This window comes from Anomaloglossus baeobatrachus, chromosome 4 (assembly GCF_048569485.1).
Source record: "Anomaloglossus baeobatrachus isolate aAnoBae1 chromosome 4, aAnoBae1.hap1, whole genome shotgun sequence".
Lineage (NCBI taxonomy): Eukaryota > Metazoa > Chordata > Amphibia > Anura > Aromobatidae > Anomaloglossus > Anomaloglossus baeobatrachus.
The window spans coordinates 2,969,583-2,988,263 of NC_134356.1; the positions used below are offsets into that span (position 1 = coordinate 2,969,583).

Below are 18,681 nucleotides of genomic sequence, written 5' to 3' on the forward strand. Positions count from 1 at the left end.
TTCAGTCATTTATTTTTATAAAAGTTTAAAATAAACAATAAATTTCCTTCAACTTCACAATTGTGTCACTTGTTGTTGATTCTTCCCCAGAACCTTAACATTTTATCTTTATGTTTGAAGCCTGACATGTGGGAAAAGGTTGAAAAATTCAAGGCGCCGTAACTTTCACAAGGCATTGTACCTTCTGTATATTTTATCTGTTAGAGGATCGTGTACGGGTATTCTCTCCTCCCTCTTTTCTCTCTCTCTCTCTTTTTTTTGCAATGTTTTTAATAGTACACACTGGTGTTTTTCTCCAAATTATTTGTTCAATAAAGATATCTGTTTTACATCTTACTTGACGTTTGATCGTACTTTTGTCTCCTTTTCTGTAACAGGAGAGAGTGAGAAGAGCCATCAGACCCTTCCCACACCAGCACACCAGGGAGAGAGAGAAGAGCCATCATATTCTGTCTACACCAGGGAGAGAGAGAAGAGCCATCAGCTCCTGTCTACACCAGGGAGAGAAAGAAGAGCCATAAGATCCTGTCTACACCAGGGAGAGAGAGAAGAGCCATCAGACCCTGCCCACACCAGCACACCAGGGAGAGAGAAGAGCCATCAGCTCCTGTCTACACCAGGGAGAGAAAGAAGAGCCATCAGATCCTGTCTACACCAGGGAGGGAGAGAAGAGCCATCAGATCCTGTCTACACCAGGGAGAGAGAGAAGAACCATCAGACCCTGTGTACACCAGGGAGAGAGAGAAGAACCATCAGCTCCTGTCTACACCAGGGAGAGAAAGAAGAGCCATCAGATCCTGTCTACACCAGGGAGAGAGAGAAGAGCCATCAGATCCTGTCTACACCAGGGAGAGAGAGAAGAGCCATCAGACCCTTCCCACACCAGCACACCAGGGAGAGAGAGAAGAGCCATCAGATCCTGTCTACACCAGGGAGAGAGAGAAGAGCCATCAGCTCCTGTCTACACCAGGGAGAGAAAGAAGACCCATCAGATCCTTCCCACACCAGGGAGAGAGAGAAGAGCCATCAGATACTGCCCACACCAGGAAGAGCGAGAAGAGCCATCAGACCCTGCCCACACCAGGGAGAGAGAAGAGCCATCAGATCCTGTCCACACTAGGGAGAGAGAGAAGAACCATCAGATCCTGTCTACACCAGGGAGAGAGAGAAGAACCATCAGACCCTTCCCACACCAGTGAGAGAGAGAAGAGCCATCAGACCCTTCCCACACCAGCACACCAGGGAGAGAGAGAGAAGAGCCATCAGATCCTGTCTACACCAGGGAGAGAAAGAAGACCCATCAGATCCTTCCCACACCAGGGAGAGAGAGAAGAGCCATCAGATACTGCCCACACCAGGAAGAGCGAGAAGAGCCATCAGACCCTGCCCACACCAGGGAGAGAGAAGAGCCATCAGATCCTGTCCACACTAGGGAGAGAGAGAGAAGAACCATCAGATCCTGTCTACACCAGGGAGAGAGAGAAGAACCATCAGACCCTTCCCACACCAGTGAGAGAGAGAAGAGCCATCAGACCCTTCCCACACCAGTGAGAGAGAGAAGAGCCATCAGACCCTTCCCACACCAGCACACCAGGGAGAGAGAGAGAAGAGCCATCAGATCCTGTCTACACCAGGGAGAGAAAGAAGAGCCATCATATCCTGTCCACACCAGTGAGAGAGAAGAACCGTCAGATCCTGTCTACACCAGGGAGGGAGAGAAGAACCATCAGATCCTGTCCACACTAGGGAGAGAGAGAAGAGCTATCAGACCCTGCCCACACCAGTGAGAGCGAGAAGAGCCATCAGACCCTGCCCACACCAGGGAGAGAAAGAAGAGCCATCAGACCCTGCCCACACCAGGGAGAGAGAGAAGAGCCATCAGATCCTGTCTACACCAGGGAGAGAGATAAGAACCATAAGATCCTGTCTACACCAGGAAGAGAAAGAAGAGCCATCAGATCCTGTCTACACCCGAGAGAGAGAAGAGCCATCAGACCCTGCCCACACCAGTGAGAGAGAGAAGAGCCATCAGACCCTGCCCACACCAGTGAGAGAGAGAAGAGCCATCAGACCCTGCCCACACCAGTCAGAGCGAGAAGAGCCATCAGACCCTGCCCACACCAGGGAGAGAGAAGAGCCATCAGATCCTGTCTACACCAGGGAGAGAGGCAAGAACCATAAGATCCTGTCTACACCAGGGAGAGAAAGAAGAGCCATCAGATCCTGTCTACACCACGGAGAGAGAGAAGAACCATCAGATCCTGTCCACACCAGGGAGAAAGAGAAGAGCCATCAGACCCTGCCCACACCAGGGAGAGAGAGAAGAGCCATCAGATCCTGCCCACACCAGGGAGAGCGAGAAGAGCCATCAGACCCTGCCCACACCAGGGAGAGAGAGAAGAGCCATCAGATCCTGTCTACACCAGGGAGAGAAAGAAGAGCCATCAGATCCTGTCTACACCAGGGAGAGAGAGAAGAACCATCAGATCCTGTCTACACTAGGGAGAGAAAGAAGAGCCATCAGATCCTGTGTACACCAGGGAGAGACAGACGAACCATCAGATTCTGTCCACACTAGGGAGAGAGAGAAGAGCCATCAGACCCTGCCCACACCAGGGAGAGCGAGAAGAGCCATCAGATCCTGTCTACACCAGGGAGAGAAAGAAGAGCCATCAGATCCTGTCTACACCAGGGAGAGAGAGAAGAGCCATCAGATCCTGTCTACACCAGGGAGAGAAAGAAGAGCCATCAGATCCTGTCTACACCACGGAGAGAGAGAAGAACCATCAGATCCTGTCCACACCAGGGAGAGAGAGAAGAGCCATCAGACCCTGCCCACACCAGGGAGAGAGAGAAGAGCCATCAGATCCTGCCCACACCAGGGAGAGCGAGAAGAGCCATCAGACCCTGCCCACACCAGGGAGAGAGAGAAGAGCCATCAGATCCTGTCTACACCAGGGAGAGAAACAAGAGCCATCAGATCCTGTCTACACCAGGGAGAGAGAGAAGAACCATCAGATCCTGTCTACACTAGGGAGAGAAAGAAGAGCCATCAGATCCTGTCTACACCAGGGAGAGACAGACGAACCATCAGATTCTGTCTACACTAGGGAGAGAGAGAAGAGCCATCAGACCCTGCCCACACCAGGGAGAGCGAGAAGAGCCATCAGATCCTGTCTACACCAGGGAGAGAAAGAAGAGCCATCAGATCCTGTCTACACCAGGGAGAGAGAGAAGAGCCATCAGATCCTGCCCACACCAGGGAGAGCGAGAAGAGCCATCAGACCCTGCCCACACCAGGGAGAGAGAGAAGAACCATCAGACCCTGTCTACACCAGGGAGAGAGAGAAGAGCCATCAGATCCTGTCTACACCAGGGAGAGAGAGAAGAGCCATCAGCTCCTGTCTACACCAGGGAGAGAAAGAAGACCCATCAGATCCTTCCCACACCAGGGAGAGAGAGAAGAGCCATCAGATACTGCCCACACCAGGAAGAGCGAGAAGAGCCATCAGACCCTGCCCACACCAGGGAGAGAGAAGAGCCATCAGATCCTGTCCACACTAGGGAGAGAGAGAAGAACCATCAGATCCTGTCTACACCAGGGAGAGAGAGAAGAACCATCAGACCCTTCCCACACCAGTGAGAGAGAGAAGAGCCATCAGACCCTTCCCACACCAGCACACCAGGGAGAGAGAGAGAAGAGCCATCAGATCCTGTCTACACCAGGGAGAGAAAGAAGACCCATCAGATCCTTCCCACACCAGGGAGAGAGAGAAGAGCCATCAGATACTGCCCACACCAGGAAGAGCGAGAAGAGCCATCAGACCCTGCCCACACCAGGGAGAGAGAAGAGCCATCAGATCCTGTCCACACTAGGGAGAGAGAGAGAAGAACCATCAGATCCTGTCTACACCAGGGAGAGAGAGAAGAACCATCAGACCCTTCCCACACCAGTGAGAGAGAGAAGAGCCATCAGACCCTTCCCACACCAGTGAGAGAGAGAAGAGCCATCAGACCCTTCCCACACCAGCACACCAGGGAGAGAGAGAGAAGAGCCATCAGATCCTGTCTACACCAGGGAGAGAAAGAAGAGCCATCATATCCTGTCCACACCAGTGAGAGAGAAGAACCGTCAGATCCTGTCTACACCAGGGAGGGAGAGAAGAACCATCAGATCCTGTCCACACTAGGGAGAGAGAGAAGAGCTATCAGACCCTGCCCACACCAGTGAGAGCGAGAAGAGCCATCAGACCCTGCCCACACCAGGGAGAGAAAGAAGAGCCATCAGACCCTGCCCACACCAGGGAGAGAGAGAAGAGCCATCAGATCCTGTCTACACCAGGGAGAGAGATAAGAACCATAAGATCCTGTCTACACCAGGAAGAGAAAGAAGAGCCATCAGATCCTGTCTACACCCGAGAGAGAGAAGAGCCATCAGACCCTGCCCACACCAGTGAGAGAGAGAAGAGCCATCAGACCCTGCCCACACCAGTGAGAGAGAGAAGAGCCATCAGACCCTGCCCACACCAGTCAGAGCGAGAAGAGCCATCAGACCCTGCCCACACCAGGGAGAGAGAAGAGCCATCAGATCCTGTCTACACCAGGGAGAGAGGCAAGAACCATAAGATCCTGTCTACACCAGGGAGAGAAAGAAGAGCCATCAGATCCTGTCTACACCACGGAGAGAGAGAAGAACCATCAGATCCTGTCCACACCAGGGAGAAAGAGAAGAGCCATCAGACCCTGCCCACACCAGGGAGAGAGAAAAGAGCCATCAGATCCTGCCCACACCAGGGAGAGCGAGAAGAGCCATCAGACCCTGCCCACACCAGGGAGAGAGAGAAGAGCCATCAGATCCTGTCTACACCAGGGAGAGAAAGAAGAGCCATCAGATCCTGTCTACACCAGGGAGAGAGAGAAGAACCATCAGATCCTGTCTACACTAGGGAGAGAAAGAAGAGCCATCAGATCCTGTGTACACCAGGGAGAGACAGACGAACCATCAGATTCTGTCCACACTAGGGAGAGAGAGAAGAGCCATCAGACCCTGCCCACACCAGGGAGAGCGAGAAGAGCCATCAGATCCTGTCTACACCAGGGAGAGAAAGAAGAGCCATCAGATCCTGTCTACACCAGGGAGAGAGAGAAGAGCCATCAGATCCTGTCTACACCAGGGAGAGAAAGAAGAGCCATCAGATCCTGTCTACACCACGGAGAGAGAGAAGAACCATCAGATCCTGTCCACACCAGGGAGAGAGAGAAGAGCCATCAGACCCTGCCCACACCAGGGAGAGAGAGAAGAGCCATCAGATCCTGCCCACACCAGGGAGAGCGAGAAGAGCCATCAGACCCTGCCCACACCAGGGAGAGAGAGAAGAGCCATCAGATCCTGTCTACACCAGGGAGAGAAACAAGAGCCATCAGATCCTGTCTACACCAGGGAGAGAGAGAAGAACCATCAGATCCTGTCTACACTAGGGAGAGAAAGAAGAGCCATCAGATCCTGTCTACACCAGGGAGAGACAGACGAACCATCAGATTCTGTCTACACTAGGGAGAGAGAGAAGAGCCATCAGACCCTGCCCACACCAGGGAGAGCGAGAAGAGCCATCAGATCCTGTCTACACCAGGGAGAGAAAGAAGAGCCATCAGATCCTGTCTACACCAGGGAGAGAGAGAAGAGCCATCAGATCCTGCCCACACCAGGGAGAGCGAGAAGAGCCATCAGACCCTGCCCACACCAGGGAGAGAGAGAAGAACCATCAGACCCTGTCTACACCAGGGAGAGAGAGAAGAGCCATCAGACCCTTCCCACACCAGCACACCAGGGAGAGAGAGAAGAGCCATCAGATCCTGTCTACACCAGGGAGAGAGAGAAGAGCCATGAGCTGCTGTCTACACCAGGGAGAGAAAGAAGACCCATCAGATCCTGCCCACACCAGGGAGAGAGAGAAGAGCCATCAGATACTGCCCACACCAGGAAGAGCGAGAAGAGCCATCAGACCCTGCCCACACCAGGGAGAGAGAAGAGCCATCAGATCCTGTCCACACTAGGGAGAGAGAGAACAACCATCAGATCCTGTCTACACCAGGGAGAGAGAGAAGAACCATCAGACCCTTCCCACACCAGTGAGAGAGAGAAGAGCCATCAGACCCTTCCCACACCAGCACACCAGGGAGAGAGAGAAGAGCCATCAGACCCTTCCCACACCAGCACACCAGGGAGAGAGAGAAGAGCCATCAGATCCTGTCTACACCAGAGAGAGAAAGAAGAGCCATCAGATCCTGTCTACACCAGGGAGAGAGAAGAACCATCAGATCCTGTCTACACCAGGGAGGGAGAGAAGAACCATCAGATCCTGTCCACACTAGGGAGAGAGAGAAGAGCTATCACACCCTGCCCACACCAGTGAGAGAGAGAAGAGCCATCAGACCCTGCCCACACCAGTGAGAGAGAGAAGAGCCATCAGATGCTGCCCACACCAGTGAGAGAGAGAAGAGCCATCAGATCCTGTCTACACCAGGGAGAGAGATAAGAAGCATAAGATCCTGTCTACACCAGGAAGAGAAAGAAGAGCCATCAGATCCTGTCTACACCCGAGAGAGAGAAGAGCCATCAGACCCTGCCCACACCAGTGAGAGAGAGAAGAGCCATCAGACCCTGCCCACACCAGTGAGAGAGAGAAGAGCCATCAGACCCTGCCCACACCAGTGAGAGCGAGAAGAGCCATCAGACCCTGCCCACACCAGGGAGAGAGAGAAGAGCCATCAGATCCTCTCTACACCAGGGAGAGAGACAAGAACCATCAGATCCTGTCTACACCAGGGAGAGAGAGAAGAACCATCAGATCCTGTCCACACCAGGGAGAGAGAGAAGAGCCATCAGACCCTGCCCACACCAGGGAGAGAGAGAAGAGCCATCAGATCCTGCCCACACCAGGGAGAGCGAGTAGAGCCATCAGACCCTGCCCACACCAGGGAGAGAGAGAAGAGCCATCATATCCTTTCTACACCAGGGAGAGAGAGAAGAACCATCAGATCTTGTCTACACCAGGGAGAGAAAGAAGAGCCATCAGATCCTGTCTACATCAGGGAGAGAGAGAAGAACCATCAGATCCTGTCTACACTAGGGAGAGAAAGAAGAGCCATCAGATCCTGTCTACACCAGGGAGAGACAGACGAACCATCAGATTCTGTCCTCACTAGGGAGAGAGAGAAGAGCCATCAGACCCTGCCCACACCAGGGAGAGCGAGAAGAGCCATCAGATCCTGTCTACACCAGAGAGAGAGAAGAACCATCAGATCCTGTCTACACCAGGGAGAGAAAGAAGAGCCATCAGATCCTGCCTACACCAGGGAGAGAGAGAAGAACCATCAGATCCTGTCTACACCAGGGAGAGAAAGAAGAGCCATCAGATCCTGTCTACACCAGGGAGAGACTGACGAACCATCAGATTCTGTCCACACTAGGGAGAGAGAGAAGAGCCATCAGACCCTGCCCACACCAGGGAGAGCGAGAAGAGCCATCAGACCCTGCCCACACCAGGGAGAGAGAGAAGAGCCATCAGATCCTGTCTACACCAGGGAGAGAGAGAAGAACCATCAGATCCTGTCCACACTAGGGAGACAGAGAAGAGCCATCAGATCTTGTCTACACCAGGGAGAGAGAGAAGAACCATCAGATCCTGTCTACACCAGGGAGAGAAAGAAGAGCCATCAGATCCTGTCTACACCAGGGAGAGAGAGAAGAACCATCAGATCCTGTCCACACTAGGGAGAGGGAGAAGAGCCATCAGACCCTGCCCACACCAGGGAGAGAGAAGAGCCATCAGATCCTGTCTACACCAGGGAGAGAGAGAAGAACCATCAGACCCTGCGCACACCAGGGAGAGAAAGAAGAGCCATCAGACCCTGCCTACACCAGGGAGAGAGAGAAGAGCCATCAGATCCTGCCCACAGATTGGTCTGGTTATAAAAATGTCTTAGATTTCACAATTACAGGATCCTGCCATATAGTAGCTAATGATGTTCTATATATGTATCAACATAGTCATAAAGTCAATGCTTAGATATGAGCACACAGCACATACAGTGCACATACACAGCACATACAGTGCACATACACAGCACATACAGTGCACATACACAGCACATACACAGCACATGCACTGCACATACACTGCACATACACAGTACAGCTAGTGCTTCACTTCTATAGTGCCATACTTTGCCCACATAACACCGCTACCCATACAGCTCAGAACGGCTCCCAGAGATGCCATACTGTACATATTGTGCCATCCAAAGCCTCCATGGTGCCACGCCATGGTCAGAGCTATAAACTGTGCCCACATGTGACCAGGTATTATAGATATTATGCCAGGACGTCATCAGTCATTCCATGGGGTCCAGAGATGCAAACCTAGTATTACATGAATGTATCAAAGCATGTTCATACTGCCACGTAGTGCCCTGCCGACAAGTCCAGAGCGTCAGATACTGTGCCTATATAGTGCGAAATGCCAAAAGGCATGTCACTGCAGCTCTGGAGGTGACTGGAGGATACGACACGATGTAACAGCAGAATAGTGAGTGCAGCTCTGGAGGTGACTGGAGGATAAGACACAATGTAACAGCAGAATAGTGACTGCAGCTCTGGAGGTGACTGGAGCATTACACACGATGTAACAGCAGAATAGTGCCTGCAGCTCTGGAGGTGACTGGAGGATAAGACACAATGTAACAGCAGAATAGTGCCTGCAGCTCTGGAGGTGACTGGAGCATTACACACGATGTAACAGCAGAATAGTGACTGCAGCTCTGGAGGTGACTGGAGGATAAGACACAATGTAACAGCAGAATAGTGACTGCAGCTCTGGAGGTGACTGGAGGATAAGACACAATATAACAGCAGAATAGTGACTGCAGCTCTGGAGGTGACTGGAGGATAAGACACGATGTAACAGCAGAATAATGAGTGCAGCTCTGGAGGTGACTGGAGGATAAGACACAATATAACAGCAGAATAGTGACTGCAGCTCTGGAGGTGACTGGAGGATAAGACACGATGTAACAGCAGAATAATGAGTGCAGCTCTGGAGGTGACTGGAGGATAAGACACGATGTAACAGCAGAATAGTGAGTGCAGCTCTGGAGGTGAGTGGATGATACAAGGATGGGTGGTCTCCATACTTCCATGCTGCAGTGCTGTGCATGCTCCAGCAGGGGGCAGCGTGTGGGGTCAGTGGGAGCTGCCCCGGGGGTCTCATTGTGGCCGGAGCGGTGTGTGCAGTGACCACGGTCAGACACTGGGGCCGCGCTGAGGTTTTCGCTGCACGTCACGGCATTGTATCTCCCGCTCAGGGGGCGGCGGACGTCAGCGAGGAAAGTCCACAATGTCCCCGCTAATTGGGAAAGAAAAAGGTGCATTATCCGGGGATCAGCGAGAGCGCAGCCCGGGGATATAAGAGCAGAGCGGCCCCGCGCCATGTGCTCCGCACTGTGAGGCTCCCGCCAGCAGCTACAGGTAAATAGCCGGCACCATGGAAACCAGAGCGCGGCCTGCCCGACCCACCGACCACTGCACCACCCAGTGCAGGAGCCTGAAACACTCTGTGCTGCGGGGACCTGCTCCTTCCTCTATGTATCTCTGTGTCCTCCTATAAGATCAGTGCTCTCCTCTCCTGAAATACTCTGTGCTGCGGGGACCTGCTCCTTCCTCTGTATCTCTGTGTCCTCCTATAAGATCATTGCTCTTCTCTCCTGAAATACTCTGTGCTGCGGGGACCTGCTCCTCACTCTATGTATCTCTGTGACCTCCTATAAGATCAGCGCTCTCCTCTCCTGAAATACTCTGTGCTGCAGGGACCTGCTCCTTACTCTATGTATCTCTGTGACCTCCTATAAGATCAGCGCTCTCCTCTCCTGAAATACTCTGTGCTGCAGGGACCTGCTCCTTCCTCTATGTATCTCTGTGACCTCGTATAAGATCAGTGCTCTCCTCACCTGAAATACTCTGTGCTGCGGGGACCTGCTCCTTCCTCTGTATCTCTGTGTCCTCCTATAAGATCAGCGCTCTTCTCTCCTGAAATACTCTGTGCTGCTGGGACCTGCTCCTTCCTCTATGTATCTCTGTGACCTCCTATAAGATCAGTGCTCTCCTCTCCTGAAATACTCTGTGCTGCGGGGACCTGCTCCTTCCTCTATGTATCTCTGTGCCTTCCTATAAGATCAGTGCTCTCCTCTCCTGAAATACTCTGTGCTGCTGGGACCTGCTCCTTCCTCTATGTATCTCTGTGTCCTCCTATAAGATCAGCGCTCTTCTCTCCTGAAATACTCTGTGCTGCGGGGACCTGCTCCTTCCTCTGTATCTCTGTGTCCTCCTATAAGATCAGTGCTCTTCTCTCCTGAAATACTCTGTGCTGCGGGGACCTGCTCCTTCCTCTATGTATCTCTGTGTCCTCCTATAAGATCAGCGCTCTCCTCTCCTGAAATACTCTGTGCTGCTGGGACCTGCTCCTTCCTCTATGTATCTCTGTGTCCTCCTATAAGATCAGTGCTCTTCTCTCCTGAAATACTCTGTGCTGCTGGGACCTGCTACTTCCGCTATGTATCTCTGTATCCTCCTATAAGATCAGTGCTCTCCTCTCCTGAAATACTCTGTGCTGCGGGGACCTGCTCCTTCCTCTGTATCTCTGTGTCCTCCTATAAGATCAGTGCTCTTCTCTCCTGAAATACTCTGTGCTGCAGGGACCTGCTCCTTCCTCTGTATCTCTGTGACCTCCTATAAGATCAGCACTCTCCTCTCCTGAAATACTCTGTGCTGCGGGGACCTGCTCCTTCCTCTGTATCTCTGTGTCCTCCTATAAGATCAGTGCTCTCCTCTCCTGAAATACTCTGTGCTGCTGGGACCTGCTCCTTCCTCTGTATCTCTGTGTCCTCCTATAAGATCAGTGCTCTCCTCTCCTGAAATACTCTGTGCTGCTGGGACCTGCTCCTTCCTCTGTATCTCTGTGTACTCCTATAAGATCAGCGCTCTTCTCTCCTGAAATACTCTGTGCTGCAGGGACCTGCTCCTTCCTCTGTATCTCTGTGTCCTCCTATAAGATCAGTGCTCTCCTCTCCTGAAATATTCTGTGCTGCTGGGACCTGCTCCTTCCTCTGTATCTCTGTGTCCTCCTATAAGATCAGTGCTCTCCTCTCCTGAAATACTCTGTGCTGCTGGGACCTGCTCCTTCCTCTGTATCTCTGTGTCCTCCTATAAGATCAGTGCTCTCCTCTCCTGAAATACTCTGTGCTGCTGGGACCTGCTCCTTACTCTATGTATCTCTGTGACCTCCTATAAGATCAGCGCTCTCCTCTCCTGAAATACTCTGTGCTGCGGGGACCTGCTCCTTCCTCTGTATCTCTGTGTCCTCCTATAAGATCAGTGCTCTCCTCTCCTGAAATACTCTGTGCTGCTGGGACCTGCTCCTTACTCTATGTATCTCTGTGACCTCCTATAAGATCAGCGCTCTCCTCTCCTGAAATACTCTGTGCTGCGGGGACCTACTCCTTCCTCTGTATCTCTGTGTCCTCCTATAAGATCAGTGCTCTCCTCTCCTGAAATACTCTGTGCTGCTGGGACCTGCTCCTTCCTCTATGTATCTCTGTGTCCTCCTATAAGATCAGCGCTCTTCTCTCCTGAAATACTCTGTGCTGCAGGGACCTGCTCCTTCCTCTATGTATCTCTGTGTCCTCCTATAAGATCAGCGCTCTTCTCTCCTGAAATACTCTGTGCTGCAGGGACCTGCTCCTTCCTCTGTATCTCTGTGTCCTCCTATAAGATCAGTGCTCTCCTCTCCTGAAATACTCTGTGCTGCTGGGACCTGCTCCTTCCTCTATGTATCTCTGTGTCCTCCTATAAGATCAGCGCTCTTCTCTCCTGAAATACTCTGTGCTGCAGGGACCTGCTCCTTCCTCTATGTATCTCTGTCTCCTCCTATAAGATCAGTGCCCTCCTCTCCTGAAATACTCTGTGCTGCGGGGACCTGCCCCTTCCTCTGTATCTCTCTGTCCTCCTATAAGATCAGTGCTCTCCTCTCCTGAAATACTCTGTGCTGCTGGGACCTGCTCCTTCCTCTATGTATCTCTGTGTCCTCGTATAAGATCAGTGCTCTCCTCTCCTGAAATACTCTGTGCTGCTGGGACCTGCTCCTTCCTCTATGTATCTCTGTGTCCTCCTATAAGATCAGTGCTCTCCTCACCTGAAATACTCTGTGCTGCGGGGACCTGCTCCTTCCTCTATGTATCTCTGTGCCTTCCTATAAGATCAGTTCAGTGCTCTCCTCTCCTGAAATACTCTGTGCTGCGGGGACCTGCTCCTTCCTCTATGTATCTCTGTGTCCTCCTATAAGATCAGTGCTCTCCTCTCCTGAAATACTCTGTGCTGCTGGGACCTGCTCCTTCCTCTATGTATCTCTGTGTCCTCCTATAATATCAGTGCTCTCCTCTCCTGAAATACTCTGTGCTGCTGGGACCTGCTCCTTCCTCTATGTATCTCTGTGTCCTCCTATAAGATCAGTGCTCTCCTCTCCTGAAATACTCTGTGCTGCTGGGACCTGCTCCTTCCTCTATGTATCTCTGTGTCCTCCTATAAGATCAGCGCTCTTCTCTCCTGAAATACTCTGTGCTGCGGGGACCTGCTCCTTCCTCTGTATCTCTGTGTCCTCCTATAAGATCAGTGCTCTTCTCTCCTGAAATACTCTGTGCTGCGGGGACCTGCTCCTTCCTCTATGTATCTCTGTGTCCTCCTATAAGATCAGCGCTCTCCTCTCCTGAAATACTCTGTGCTGCTGGGACCTGCTCCTTCCTCTATGTATCTCTGTATCCTCCTATAAGATCAGTGCTCTCCTCTCCTGAAATACTCTGTGCTGCGGGGACCTGCTCCTTCCTCTGTATCTCTGTGTCCTCCTATAAGATCAGTGCTCTTCTCTCCTGAAATACTCTGTGCTGCAGGGACCTGCTCCTTCCTCTGTATCTCTGTGTCCTCCTATAAGATCAGTGCTCTCCTCTCCTGAAATACTCTGTGCTGCTGGGACCTGCTCCTTCCTCTGTATCTCTGTGTCCTCCTATAAGATCAGTGCTCTTCTCTCCTGAAATACTCTGTGCTGCGGGGACCTGCTCCTTCCTCTGTATCTCTGTGTCCTCCTATAAGATCAGTGCTCTCCTCTCCTGAAATACTCTGTGCTGCAGGGACCTGCTCCTTCCTCTGTATCTGTGTCCTCCTATAAGATCAGTGCTCTCCTCTCCTGAAATACTCTGTGCTGCTGGGACCTGCTCCTTCCTCTATGTATCTCTGTGTCCTCCTATAAGATCAGTGCTCTCCTCTCCTGAAATACTCTGTACTGCTGGGACCTGCTCCTTCCTCTATGTATCTCTGTCTCCTCCTATAAGATCAGTGCTCTCCTCTCCTGAAATACTCTGTGCTGCTGGGACCTGCTCCTTCCTCTGTATCTCTGTGTCCTCCTATAAGATCAGTGCTCTGCTCTCCTGAAATACTCTGTGCTGCTGGGACCTGCTCCTTCCTCTGTATCTCTGTGTCCTCCTATAAGATCAGTGCTCTCCTCTCCTGAAATACTCTGTGCTGCTGGGTCCTGCTCCTTCCTCTATGTATCTCTGTGTCCTCCTATAAGATCAGTGCTCTCCTCTCCTGAAATACTCTGTGCTGCTGGGACCTGCTCCTTCCTCTGTATCTCTGTGTCCTCCTATAAGATCAGTGCTCTCCTCTCCTGAAATACTCTGTGCTGCTGGGACCTGCTCCTTCCTCTGTATCTCTGTGTCCTCCTATAAGATCAGTGCTCTCCTCTCCTGAAATACTCTGTGCTGCGGGGACCTGCTCCTTCCTCTATGAATCTCTGTGACCTCCTATAAGATCATTGCTCTTCTCTCCTGAAATACTCTGTGCTGCTGGGACCTGCTCCTTCCTCTATGTATCTCTGTATCCTCCTATAAGATCAGTGCTCTCCTCTCCTGAAATACTCTGTGCTGCAGGGACCTGCTCCTTCCTCTGTATCTCTGTGTCCTCCTATAAGATCAGTGCTCTCCTCTCCTGAAATACTCTGTGCTGCTGGGACCTGCTCCTTCCTCTGTATCTCTGTGTCCTCCTATAAGATCAGTGCTCTTCTCTCCTGAAATACTCTGTGCTGCGGGGACCTGCTCCTTCCTCTGTATCTCTGTGTCCTCCTATAAGATCAGTGCTCTCCTCTCCTGAAATACTCTGTGCTGCAGGGACCTGCTCCTTCCTCTGTATCTGTGTCCTCCTATAAGATCAGTGCTCTCCTCTCCTGAAATACTCTGTGCTGCTGGGACCTGCTCCTTCCTCTATGTATCTCTGTGTCCTCCTATAAGATCAGTGCTCTCCTCTCCTGAAATACTCTGTACTGCTGGGACCTGCTCCTTCCTCTATGTATCTCTGTCTCCTCCTATAAGATCAGTGCTCTCCTCTCCTGAAATACTCTGTGCTGCTGGGACCTGCTCCTTCCTCTGTATCTCTGTGTCCTCCTATAAGATCAGTGCTCTGCTCTCCTGAAATACTCTGTGCTGCTGGGACCTGCTCCTTCCTCTGTATCTCTGTGTCCTCCTATAAGATCAGTGCTTTCCTCTCCTGAAATACTCTGTGCTGCTGGGACCTGCTCCTTCCTCTGTATCTCTGTGTCCTCCTATAAGATCAGTGCTTTCCTCTCCTGAAATACTCTGTGCTGCTGGGACCTGCTCCTTCCTCTGTATCTCTGTGTCCTCCTATAAGATCAGTGCTTTCCTCTCCTGAAATACTCTGTGCTGCAGGGACCTGCTCCTTTCTCTATGTATCTCTGTGTCCTCGTATAAGATCAGCGCTCTCCTCTCCTGAAATACTCTGTGCTGCTGGGACCTGCTCCTTCCTCTGTATCTCTGTGTCCTCCTATAAGATCAGTGCTCTCCTCTCCTGAAATACTCTGTGCTGCTGGGACCTGCTCCTTCCTCTGTATCTCTGTGTCCTCCTATAAGATCAGTGCTCTCCTCTCCTGAAATACTCTGTGCTGCGGGGACCTGCTCCTTCCTCTATGTATCTCTGTGACCTCCTATAAGATCAATGCTCTTCTCTCCTGAAATACTCTGTGCTGCTGGGACCTGCTCCTTCCTCTATGTATCTCTGTGACCTCCTATAAGATCATTGCTCTTCTCTCCTGAAATACTCTGTGCTGCGGGGACCTGCTCCTTCCTCTATGTATCTCTGTGACCTCCTATAAGATCATTGCTCTTCTCTCCTGAAATACTCTGTGCTGCGGGGACCTGCTCCTTCCTCTATGTATCTCTGTATCCTCCTATAAGATCAGCACTCTCCTCTCCTGAAATACTCTGTGCTGCGGGGACCTGCTCCTTCCTCTATGTATCTCTGTGACCTTCTATAAGATCAGCGCTCTCCTCTCCTGAAATACTCTGTGCTGCTTGGACCTGCTTCTTCCTCTGTATCTCTGTGTCCTCCTATAAGATCAGCGCTCTCCTCTCCTGAAATACTCTGTGCTGCTGGGTCCTGCTCCTTCCTCTATGTATCTCTGTGACCTCCTATAAGATCAGTGCTCTCCTCTCCTGAAATACTCTGTGCTGCTGGGAACTGCTCCTTCCTCTATGTATCTCTGTGACCTCCTATAAGATCAGTGCTCTCCTCTCCTGAAATACTCTGTACTGCTGGGACCTGCTCCTTCCTCTATGTATCTCTGTATCCTCCTATAAGATCAGTGCTCTCCTCTCCTGAAATACTCTGTGCTGCTGGGACCTGCTTTTTCCTCTATGTATCTCTTTGTGTCCTCGTATAAGATCAGTGCTCTCCTCTCCTGAAATACTCTGTACTGCTGGGACCTGCTCCTTCCTCTATGTATCTCTGTGTCCTCCTATAAGATGAGTGCTCTCCTCTCCTGAAATACTCTGTGCTGCTTGGACCTGCTACTTCCTCTATGTATCTCTGTCTCCTCCTATAAGATCAGTGCTCTCCTCTCCTGAAATACTCTGTGCTGCGGGGACCTGCTCCTTCCTCTATGTATCTCTGTCTCCTCCTATAAGATCAGTGCTCTCCTCTCCTGAAATACTCTGTGCTGCGGGGACCTGCTCCTTCCTCTGTATCTCTGTATCTCCTATAAGATCAGCGCTCTCCTCTCCTGAAATACTCTGTGCTGCTGGGTCCTGCTCCTTCCTCTATGTATCTCTGTATCTCCTATAAGATCAGCGCTCTCCTCTCCTGAAATACTCTGTGCTGCGGGGTCCTGCTCCTTCCTCTATGTATCTCTGTGTCCTCCTATAAGATCAGCGCTCTCCTCTCCTGAAATACTCTGTGCTGCTGGGTCCTGCTCCTTCCTCTATGTATCTCTGTGACCTCCTATAAGATCAGTGCTCTCCTCTCCTGAAATACTCTGTGCTGCTGGGACCTGCTCCTTCCTCTATGTATCTCTGTATCCTCCTATAAGATCAGTGCTCTCCTCTCCTGAAATACTCTGTGCTGCTGGGACCTGCTCCTTCCTCTATGTATCTCTGTGTCCTCCTATAATATCAGTGCTCTCCTCTCCTGAAATACTCTGTGCTGCTGGGACCTGCTCCTTACTCTGTATCTCTGTGTCCTCCTATAAGATCAGTGCTCTCCTCTCCTGAAATACTCTGTGCTGCTGGGACCTGCTCCTTCCTCTATGTATCTCTGTGTCCTCCTATAAGATCAGTGCTCTCCTCTCCTGAAATACTCTGTGCTGCAGGGACCTGCTCCTTCCTCTGTATCTCTGTGTCCTCCTATAAGATCAGTGCTCTTCTCTCCTGAAATACTCTGTGCTGCTGGGACCTGCTCCTTCCTCTGTATCTCTGTGTCCTCCTGTAAGATCAGTGCTCTCCTCTCCTGAAATACTCTGTGCTGCTGGGACCTGCTCCTTCCTCTGTATCTCTGTGTCCTCCTGTAAGATCAGTGCTCTTCTCTCCTGAAATACTCTGTGCTGCTGGGACCTGCTCCTTCCTCTGTATCTCTGTGTCCTCCTGTAAGATCAGTGCTCTCCTCTCCTGAAATACTCTGTGCTGCGGGGACCTGCTCCTTCCTCTATGTATCTCTGTGTCCTCCTATAAGATCAGTGCTCTCCTCTCCTGAAATACTCTGTGCTGCTGGGACCTGCTCCTTCCTCTATGTATCTCTGTGTCCTCCTATAATATCAGTGCTCTCCTCTCCTGAAATACTCTGTGCTGCTGGGACCTGCTCCTTCCTCTATGTATCTCTGTGTCCTCCTATAAGATCAGTGCTCTCCTCTCCTGAAATACTCTGTGCTGCTGGTACCTGCTCCTTCCTCTATGTATCTCTGTGTCCTCCTATAAGATCAGTGCTCTCCTCTCCTGAAATACTCTGTTCTGCAGGGACCTGCTCCTTCCTCTGTATCTCTGTGTCCTCCTATAAGATCAGTGCTCTTCTCTCCTGAAATACTCTGTGCTGCAGGGACCTGCTCCTTCCTCTGTATCTCTGTGTCCTCCTATAAGATCAGCGCTCTTCTCTCCTGAAATACTCTGTGCTGCTGGGACCTGCTCCTTCCTCTATGTATCTCTGTGTCCTCCTATAAGATCAGTGCTCTCCTCTCCTGAAATACTCTGTGCTGCTGGGACCTGCTCCTTCCTCTATGTATCTCTGTGTCCTCCTATAAGATCAGTGCTCTCCTCTCCTGAAATACTCTGTGCTGCAGGGACCTGCTCCTTCCTCTGTATCTCTGTGTCCTCCTATAAGATCAGTGCTCTTCTCTCCTGAAATACTCTGTGCTGCTGGGACCTGCTCCTTCCTCTGTATCTCTGTGTCCTCCTGTAAGATCAGTGCTCTCCTCTCCTGAAATACTCTGTGCTGCTGGGACCTGCTCCTTCCTCTGTATCTCTGTGTCCTCCTGTAAGATCAGTGCTCTCCTCTCCTGAAATACTCTGTGCTGCGGGGACCTGCTCCTTCCTCTATGTATCTCTGTGTCCTCCTATAAGATCAGTGCTCTCCTCTCCTGAAATACTCTGTGCTGCGGGGACCTGCTCCTTCCTCTATGTATCTGTCACGCTCCCGGTGTCCCAGCAGCGCTCCTTACCTACTAAGCCGGTCTCACCATCCAGGCACCGCTCCGTAACCACTGAGCCAGTCACACCTGCATCGCACCACCGCTCTGTACCCACTGATCCAGCCTCGCCAGCGTACCACCGCTCCTTCCTCACTGGTCCAGTCCATGCGTCCACCGGTCACGCCTGCCATTCCCGCTCATGCTTCCCAGAGTCCTGTTCCTGGTGTCAGGAGTCTGATTCTGACTAATGTTCTGTATAGGACCGGGCCGCGCCCACTCACCTGCTCTTATAGCCCAGCACTGCTGCAGCAGGACATGACCTGAGGCTGTGCTGGGTATATAGGACCGGGCCGCGCCCACTCTCCTGCTCTTATAGCCCAGCACTGCTGCAGCAGGACATGACCTGAGGCTGAGCTGGGTATATAGGACCGGGCCGCGCCCACTCTCCTGCTCTTATAGCCCAGCGCTGCTGCAGCAGGACATGACCTGAGGCTGTGCTGGGTATATAGGACCGGGCCGCGCCCACTCACCTGCTCTTATAGCCCAGCACTGCTGCAGCAGGACATGACCTGAGGCTGTGCTGGGTATATAGGACCGGGCCGCGCTCTCACCTGCT

At 51.7% G+C, this 18,681-nt stretch overlaps 1 protein-coding gene across 1 annotated transcript in view; it reads left to right on the plus strand.

The window, feature by feature from the left end:
* Positions 1-9,293: 9,293 nt before the first annotated feature.
* SLCO1C1 (solute carrier organic anion transporter family member 1C1) overlaps positions 9,294-18,681 on the plus strand; it is a 54,927-nt gene continuing 45,539 nt past the window's right edge. The window contains exon 1 of the mRNA XM_075343493.1: positions 9,294-9,526. The gene's annotated coding sequence lies outside the window, so the exon portion shown is untranslated. The remainder of the gene's footprint in view (positions 9,527-18,681) is intronic.